The following is a 9,564-nucleotide window of genomic DNA, read 5'->3' on the forward strand; positions in this document are numbered from 1 at the left end:
AGAGAGTAAATGTCTGTTTTTGTAAAATTTAGTAAAAAGTTATTATTGTATTGTCATGTGTGTTCAAGCTTAGGATTGTTGCTGTTAATGCTGGTAAAACATTTTCTGAATTGCAGAATAAAATGGAAAAAAAGGGCAGAAAAACTAAAACTTTCTAGTTTTTTGCTACAAAAAAAAGATGATTATGAAATCTTTTAAAATTCAGTGAACTCCAATCATCCGAATCAATTGGAACCGGACCCCATTCAAATAATTAATTTTCTTCAAAAAACAGGGTCTATTTCAATTAATTACTGAAGGTATGCATTAAATAAGGGGGAAAACTTATTTTCAAAGAAGAGCTTTTCATTTATGAATGTACTTTTAGGGCTATACATTAGCAGAGTGGCCAGAGGTTGCAAAAATAGTTTGCTTCACATATATATATATATATATTTACCAAGATGTTACTTTATGTTTTTTACCTCAGAATATTCAATGCATCATTGAAACAGGAATCCAAATGTTAAGCTAGTTCTCTTAGTAAAAAGCTTTGAAAGCAGAATAAAGGGGAGAGTAAAAATGAATAAAATAACTCACTGGCTTTGGTTTAAAGGTTATTAAGGACCCCCCCCCCCCCCCCACACACTTTTAGAAGGTGGATGTAGGCCTGCATTACTGGATGTAACTAAGAACAAACTTTATCTTTCAGTTAATTTTCATTAGTGAAACAATGTCAAATTGGCTATGCTATCAGGACAATAAAAATTTGAAGAGAAACAAACTGTAACTAATATGTGTCATTATAAACTAGTATGGCCATCACGAAACTTTCTTCTATATCTTTCTTATAATTCTGATCCCTCACCACTCTTGACGAGGAAGCAATATTCCCAACAAAAACAAAATTACACATGCAAAAACTTGACAACCATCCCAATGTCTGAATTATCGCAAAATCAAAGCAAAGAGTGAAAATTGAAGGTTATTTTAAAAGACTTGCTTGAATTAATTACAAATGTTTTATTTGTTAACAAACATGAGATAGCAACAGTTAAAAGTTTTAAATCAAGATAATATTTCCAATCATTTTCATACAATTAAAATCACAAGAAATACGCAGACAGTTTATTACGATTTATCTTTCTCATTGTTGCATTCATAAAGCTATTTTTATTCCCCCCAAAAAAAAAAAAAAATCAGCACCTCTTGGAGCGATTGGCGTGAAAATTGAACCAATGCCTGTTTCATATGAATTCACATTTATTCCGAATTTCATGCAGAACGTAACATTACTTCTTGAGATATGGCACTCACAATGGAAAAAAAGAACAGGTGATTGCGCTACCCCCCTTTTTAGTTGTTGACACCAAAATAAAATCAGCTCTTATACCCACTAAGGGCTACCTGTCAATAAATTTTTGTTTGATTCCGTTCATTATTTCTTGAGATACAGCAGTCACAATTGAAGACAAAAAACGCTCTATAGCCCAACCCCCGTTTGAGATATTGACACCAAAATTGAATCAGCACCTGCTCCTGTTAGGGGCAACATACAGACCAATATTTGTTTGATTACGCCCGTTATTTCTTGGGTAATAGCAGGCACGCATAACTCAAGAAACGTCCCATTGCTCCACGCCCCTTCGAGGAATTCACGCCAAAAACCAATGGGCAGAAGTTCACATTGAGGCACATATGTGTACCAAATTTTGTTTGATTTCATGTGGTAGTTTTTGCTGTAGAGCGGCCACAAAAAACTGGTCGCACACGTACGTGACACACACACACACACACAAACACTACTCAGCACACCTCAAAACATTCAAATCTATCAAAATTTGCACGAATTCAATACTTTTTTCTATATATTAGATATAGAAGAAAGTAAAAATAGTTTAACCCACATTAAAGTACAGGTAACTTGAATAATTAAAATATCCTAAAATTTTCTACTCTTGATTTTCCAAAATTGCAGAGAAAAAAAAATAAATAATGATATTCTTCATGTACAAGTGTATTTGGAGTTCTTGATTGAGAATTATTAAAATTGTTTTAATAATATTCTGATTTAGGTCTTAATTGTATCGTGAACAAAATTATACATATATTTTTTAAGAGAGGACTAAAATAATTTTTCCATAACCATCTCTCTTTATTACAACCTAAAAATTTCATGATAGACGTTGTTCACTGTCGCACTTTATTCTGACTGAATAATAAATAGCCAATTTATCTGCTTCAAAATGATTGATTTGTTTTTAACAAATAAAGTACAAATTTGATAATTCATTAACAGCAGTTTTCATAACTTCAGACTTTCAGCTGTATATTTTCATTATTTATTTACATATTTAACTCTTTGCACTAGACATCTTTTTTTCTTGCTGAATTTTCATTTCCAAAATTTGAATGGAATAAGTTAATTCCCTGGTATCAAATAAAATTGAATATCCTCTCAGATACGGCAATATATCACATAATGCATAGGGATCAAAATTATTTCTGATGTAGAAGTAGAAACTTTCTAAAATTACATGGAGATGTTTACTTTAAAGTTAAAAATATAGACATAATCCAAACAAAGTTTTGTGAATAAGAGTTTTATATGCATTTTACAGGTACATTCATAGTCCATGATTTCAATACATCTTTTTTATAACAATAAAAATTCAAAAGTAGTTGATATAAGAATACATAAAATAAATCTCACAAGATTCTCAAGTTAAAGTACATTTTAGAATCTTAATACACTGAGTAATTGAATTATCATTCCAATCGAAAAGCCTAGCGCACCACATTGCTAATATTAGACAAAACAGAGCAACACATCATTCAGGATTAGTAGTAAAGTGAAATAGTCTGTTCAATTCTTCAATTTTTGAGGAGATATCCAGATAGAGCACAAGCATCTTCAAAACATACAACTGGTAACATCAACTGTTGGAGGGATAGGGGTCCAGGAGCAGTACTTTTCAAAGAACTAAAACCTACAAAATATAGAATAAGTACAGTTAATACAAACAAACAAACTCGGGGGAAAAAAGGGAAAAGTTCTAGGATAGTTCTTTAGAATTTATAAGCACATGCATTTTCAAAATATGTAACTGTATGACAAATAAATGCATTATATCATTTAATGTTTTTCCAGACTAAAAATCGGAAAAGAAAAGATTAAAATAGAATTACTACAGGAGCATATGAAAACAATACAATTGTTTGTATATATATTTCAAAACAAATAAACAGATTGCATGGGCCCAGCAGTGTCACCATAATCAATTTTTTTTTCAACTTATAGCATCTAACAAAGTTTCCAGATTGTAGAGCTGCAGAGTAATAAATTATATATTTATGATTTAATACATCTTTTTCACCAGTACAAATATAACTGTTTTCAACAATACGTTTACATGCCAGAAACCGGAAGCAAGGCCCACATAGTATCCCTTCGACACCAGTCTTCATTTCTTCATCAAGATTTTTTTCCCTGGCTTGTTTATCACTCAATTTGATATTACAGTTACCCCTTGTTACATCGTGCTTTTCGGGGGACAAAGAAAAAGCACATATTATCCGAAAGCGCGAAGTAACCAAGGTGATTAAAAATAGTCATCCATCCAACACATACATGTAAATTAGCATTCACTCTTTTTGACATGATTTTCAAAAGGTTTCGATATATTTCAAGAATTTACTATCGCACGTATTGAAACTTATACAAGATTCAAATTTAAGTAAATTTTCAGCGTCAATATGAAATGGTGGCTAAAGATGATCTTCATCAAGAGTGAGCATTCCAAAACCTTCTTATTCCCAAGGGACTTTCTAATCCCTTCGATTTGCAGTAGAAAGGATGTGAAAAGTAAAAGTAACCAGATTGTTTAGAGAACTCTTTTGCCCGTCCAGAGCATTCTTCCTTTCTTTGATGCAAATCTTGATTTGTGGAACCAAGCACAAATCTTTTCTGTGCTAACAGGCAGTCAGAGAGGGTGTATGTTCTCCTCTACTTAGACCAGTATGACACCTGCCTGCTCTCTCAATCATTGTAAAGGTCTTGGTATCAATACAAAAGAAAACGTGAAGTAGTTTCCAAGCTATATCTTAAAATGAAATATACTGCATGTATGTACATTTGGATAACAAGAGTTGCCACTGCTTTTCCAGCGAATTCAGAAGTTATTAAATACAAACAAAAAACCTGACTGCGTAAAAACCAAAAAAACTAAAAAGAAAAATGTATAAGCCCAGTAGTTTAGAATGTTATTAAGTACTACTGAATAACTACACCATTGAAATAGTTTTATAACCATACACAGGTAAGACAAATCATAAATTCAAAAGCAGAAGAGAAGGATCAACAGTCGGGGCTCATTCAAATTTTACGGTTTTCCTTGAATCAGAAAGGAATGGGCCCCGACTGTTGATCCTTCTATTCTGCTTTTGAATTTATGATTAGTCTTATCTGTGTACAATTATAAAACTATTTCAATGGTGTAATTATCAGAAGTACTTAATAACATTCTTAACTACTGGTCTTATACATTTTTCTTTTTAGGTTTTTACGCAGTCGGGGTTTTTTTTTTAAATATTTCTTTATTTTACACTTTAGTTAATTTTCATTGACTTAGATGATTATAAGAGGATACACTTTTCAATCTTGTCATTTTATTGAGAGAGTTTGTACCTTGAGGTTTATTAAGTAACTTGCAGTGGTCTAAACTACTGATAATTAGTTCCTCTAGGCAGGGCCCGATTAAAATATTGAGGGGTCCTAGGCCAAATACTTTTTTGGGGGCCCCTGTATTCAAACTTTATAGCATTAGCCGTTGGCTGAATAAATTTTAGCAAGACTAAAGTAATTTCAGACATTTAGGGGCCCCTAAATATCGGGAGTCCCAAGCCCGGGCCTAGTTGGCCTATTCAGCAATCAAGTCCTGCTTCTAGGTGCCTAACTCGGCTTAAAGCTCCATGTGCATGACCTTCAGCAAAAACAGCCTGTATAACTCATGCTGACGCGAGCTAGGAAACGTCGTCAGTCAAATCTATCTTGCAAAACTAAAAAAGGTAGACAAGAAAGTACATAACGCAAAACTCAGTCTCCTGAATCACGACAAAAACAAATGCAACATGTTAGAGATGAAAATTGAATTAGTAGACTTTCTTTCTTTTGGTGCTTATTGCACGGGTTTATTTTGATGAGGACTACAATCTGAGTGTCTTGCCTCCCTTATGCATGATATATTTTTTATTTCAGTAGATTACATATAAACAACACATGAAAGAATTTACATCAGAAAGAGGAGGAAGTACATGCGGAGCGAGGGTGGGAGTTGAACCCACCGCCTCAAGTGTGAGAAAAGCCCGATCGGTAGAGTGTCAGATTCGGGGCCGGAGGGCCCCGAGTTCGAACTTCGATGGTCGAAGACCCACTGTCGTCATTAAAGGGGACTGGGTGACGTTAAATATGCTCGTGGTCTCAACGTCCTCCAAGTGAAACGATATCTCTGGGGGTGCTAGTACCAGGTAGCTATTAGCTCTTGGACTAGTTCTAAATTCTCATTAACTGTTCGATCTGGTGATAGTGCTGCCATCTATCGGTATAAAAAATAATGGAAGCAAGGCACTTAGTATGCAGTCCTCGACATAAATACAGTTGTGACTCGGAATCGGAAGTATGAGAAAGAATCGCTTAGACCAGGGTTTCCGCTACGGTCGCATTTCTCGCAAAATGCGAAAATACTATTTAAACTGCGAAAGTGGAACAAAGCATTTTCGCTCCAATATAACAAGAAAAAGAAGGGGGGGGGGGAAGTGTACAATCAGAGAGAGGAAGCGATATTGAACTTAATCGTATTTATAAATCATATCTAACATTCATAAACTGTTATTAAGTTGAACAATAGTTCGTCTTAATGGGCATTTTATCCCCCCAATAAATACATTGTTGGTGGTTTTCAGAAAAAAAAAGTTTGCTCTCTCAATATCAAGAACAATTCTGAATTTTTCATTTCAAATTTTTAAAAGATATCACATAATGTGCATTTATTTCTTCAAAGATGTCAAGCCTGAATTTTAGCATTTTGCTAAAGACTTTCCCCCCAATTTTAGTTTTTTTGCTAAAGGATTTTTAAACTTCACTTAAACGCTGGCTTAGACCACTCGGCCACTGAGGCAGGACCGCCACGAATCTTAAGAGAGAAGGGAGGAAAACATGGACATGGGAACCGGTTCGCTTAACTAGATGGATGTCCATGTGGTAGAAAAGCGATTCCTTTTCAACCAACGATCGTCCGCCATTTTGTGGGCAAGTACTTCCCACTGCACATCCAATAAGCTTACTATGGGATCGTTTTCCGCAATTTTTGCGGGGATTTTCCATTTTAAAGTACCACTTTCAATGGAACATCTTATTTTTTGAAAAAAAAAAAGTCTCAAAATAATTTTCTATTGGAATTTCACTATTGGAGGTAATTTCAGAACAGAAAATAGATTTCGCATCTTCCTAATTTGTAACTCATGTTTAATTCAGCTATTTGAAACATTAAAGTACATACAGTTCTCGTCGACGAAAAACTAATTTAGGGTTTTATGGATTCCGGGTAAGTCAGTTTGAATCTCTAGAGGCCATTCATTGATTACGTAAGGATGATTTTGGCAACTTGCTTACCCTTACATGGGGGAGGGGGGGTCAAAAGATTTTTCACCCCCCTCCTTATCTTACGTAAAATTCCATTTCGATTTTCAAAATAATAAAATAACAAATCTTACATCGCTGGAATCGTTATTTTTTTTAAAAAAACCTTTAAGTGTAAAAAAATATTTACTAAAAGGATTCTAGACTGAATGTTTTTTCGATAAATATTTTTTGTATATAATGAAATACTAATTAAAAATAAGACATGCAATACACAGTGCGATACTTTTATTATATTTTACACTATTCATTCTATGAAAAACAAGTAAAAACAGCTCATCCTTATACGTTTTTACCTTCCCGAAGAAAATAAAATATGATCCTTGCCAAACCACTTGACCGCACAATTTCTAATATAGAATATTGACTTGAAAATTGCCCCTTCTTTTTCTTATTATATTAGAGCAAAAAAAAAAAAAAAAAAGCAAAAATGCCTTGTTCCATTTTAGCAATTTAAATAGTATTTTCGCATTTTTCAAAAAATGTGACCATAGCGGAAACCTTGTTTGAGACCAGAACATTATAGGTGCTTTTCAGGCCTTGACACAAGCAGTTTTTTTTGGGAGACAATATTTTTTTCAGAAAATGAGTGAGAAAAAAAAAGAGCACACTGAATAGATCATATAAATGCATTTTAAACAACTTATAACAACAATTTTAAAATGACATGTAGATAACTTACCCTTGCCACCTTGTTCAACAAGACTTTTTTAATGGAAAGATATCAAGGAAATTTGTCAACCTTTTCCATCTTCAGATTGCTCAAATTGAGGGCAGTCCAGTCGATTCACAGGGAGACTGCAAAGAAGGAAATATGTAAAGCAGGAAGATACTGGGTTCAAAGCCCAGTTTTATAGGAAAAATACCCGCTTTGTAGAGGAACCATCGTTGAAGACGGGATGCTTAGGTTTTCTGCAAAAAAAAAAAAAAAGGTGATTTAAAGAAATATGATTGACATGAACTGCATGCATTGGGGACAATTAGTTATCTATTTCACAAACTACTTTGACAAATTGTCAAATTTTCATCTGTAACCGGTAAAAACCGGCAGAAACTTGCAAAAACTTAAAAGCATCTTTAATTACTTAAGTGATTGCTAAATGATATTCGTTTAAGTAAAATAAAAAATGAAACTTCATTTCATCATTTAAAAAAAATAAAATTCTATGCTAATGACCTTGATTTAGTTCGAGAAGGGAACTTTTCATTTGCAGATGCTCGTAATGTTTGGATTAATTTAACAAAGGACGAAAAATCATATAGGTGCTCAGGAAAGAGGAGCGACATACAAAATTAAAAGGCATTTCTGATTTTAATTTGCTCACTTATATGCTTCATCTAAATTGTTTGTGATCGAAAGTGTCACGTGCTTCAAGAAGAAAGTGCCAGAATTTTACTTGCCAATATTAACATAGATTTTGTACTTAATGTCACAGCTTTGCAAAACAAATTGGCCCTATTTCTCGAAACTTATTTTTCAGTCGAATTTCTCCCACTACCCCCAGTTACTACATGGTGGACCAGTTAAAAAAAAAAAAAAAAAACAATAGATGAAAGTTTCAAACATTGCTTGTTCCTTCATGCATTGCCTGCTAGCTCTTCTGTTGCAGGAATATTCTAAAGTTTCTCATTTGTACATATTAGATTGAGAAACTGTTTAGATTTTAGAAATAACATTTTTGAAGAAGCAACTGCAGGGTCCAAACAATGTAATATTTGATTTTAAATTGTGGTAATATAATTAAAATGTGCTTTGGTTAATAATTATTTTTTCCATGCACTTCCTATATTGCATGTCAATATTTTTTTTTTTTTTTTATTTTGTGAGTTTTTGCCAGTTTCTGCCGCAACTGTGGCAGAAAGTGGTTTTCACCATGCCGGTTTCTACCAGTGGTTTTAACCGCCTCCGCAGAAACTTGCCAACCCTGTAGCTAACAGAATAGAGGCTCTATCCATTGAGGAATGCACTAGCCCAAAATACACCTTGTCCTCATATAATTCCATCAATCAAATATTGTTTTTAAAATTATACAGATTATAAGGGGCTCTCAAACCCCTGTCCCTTCTTAGATGGCAGGACGTTTTCACCCTAGGAAGATTTGAAATTATTACATGAAAACAAATCACTTGTTGACGATTTGCAAAGCAGAGGAGAAAACACAGCATTTAACTTACTTTTACCACATTGAAACATACTTAGCATAAAAACGCATCGAGTTATATGCCTGTAAAATCGTAATGTCATGAATACAAGAAGTCATAAAATCCACCTCGGGAAGATGCTCAATATTGTTTGATATTAATTTTCAATTTTACTAATTAGCCTGCTCAAAAATTAATTTCACTCTGCTGCAATGCTTGTAGCTAACATTACAAACAGACCGGCCCAATATAATAGTTAAAACAAAAATAACATACTTCGTATATAATTAATACAAAAACACAGTGAAACAACCATTTAGCTCGAACACAGTTGATGCGAAATTATATATTACGTTACAAATATAATGTTTAATATTATGCACAAGCAAAAATAACCAGCGTACTTTGCATTGATCAGTACTTAAAATACAAAATTAATAATCTCAAATGCGAATGATAAGGTATTAAACGACTTAAATATTAGAATGAATACATTAAAGATTCAATATATATTTTCTAAGCCAACAAGAAATATAAATAATACACAATAAATATCTACAAACTGAAACTATTATGGTTAATGATTGATCAATTTTAAAAAATAATGATACAAACGTCGGAAAATTCAAAACCACATACCAGCGCCAAAACGCTTTGGCTATTGCCACGGAAAGCCCGTGACGCTAAACAACAAAAACAGCTATTGCCACAGAAGACCGGAAGTACATCCAGGAATAGTCTGTGAC

At 33.4% G+C, this 9,564-nt stretch overlaps 1 long non-coding RNA gene across 1 annotated transcript; it reads right to left on the reverse strand.

Annotated features, from left to right (window-relative positions):
- Positions 1-2,470: 2,470 nt before the first annotated feature.
- LOC129232348 (uncharacterized) lies at positions 2,471-9,519 on the reverse strand. Its single transcript, XR_008581339.1, has 3 exons — positions 9,458-9,519; positions 7,359-7,588; positions 2,471-2,969 (listed from the first exon to the last, which is right to left on the reverse strand). It is a non-coding gene; the product is annotated as an uncharacterized LOC129232348 (long non-coding RNA).
- Between the last annotated feature and the right edge of the window lie 45 nt (positions 9,520-9,564).

The sequence above is a fragment of the Uloborus diversus genome, unplaced genomic scaffold (genome assembly GCF_026930045.1).
Source record: "Uloborus diversus isolate 005 unplaced genomic scaffold, Udiv.v.3.1 scaffold_1178, whole genome shotgun sequence".
Taxonomy (NCBI): Eukaryota; Metazoa; Arthropoda; class Arachnida; order Araneae; family Uloboridae; genus Uloborus; species Uloborus diversus.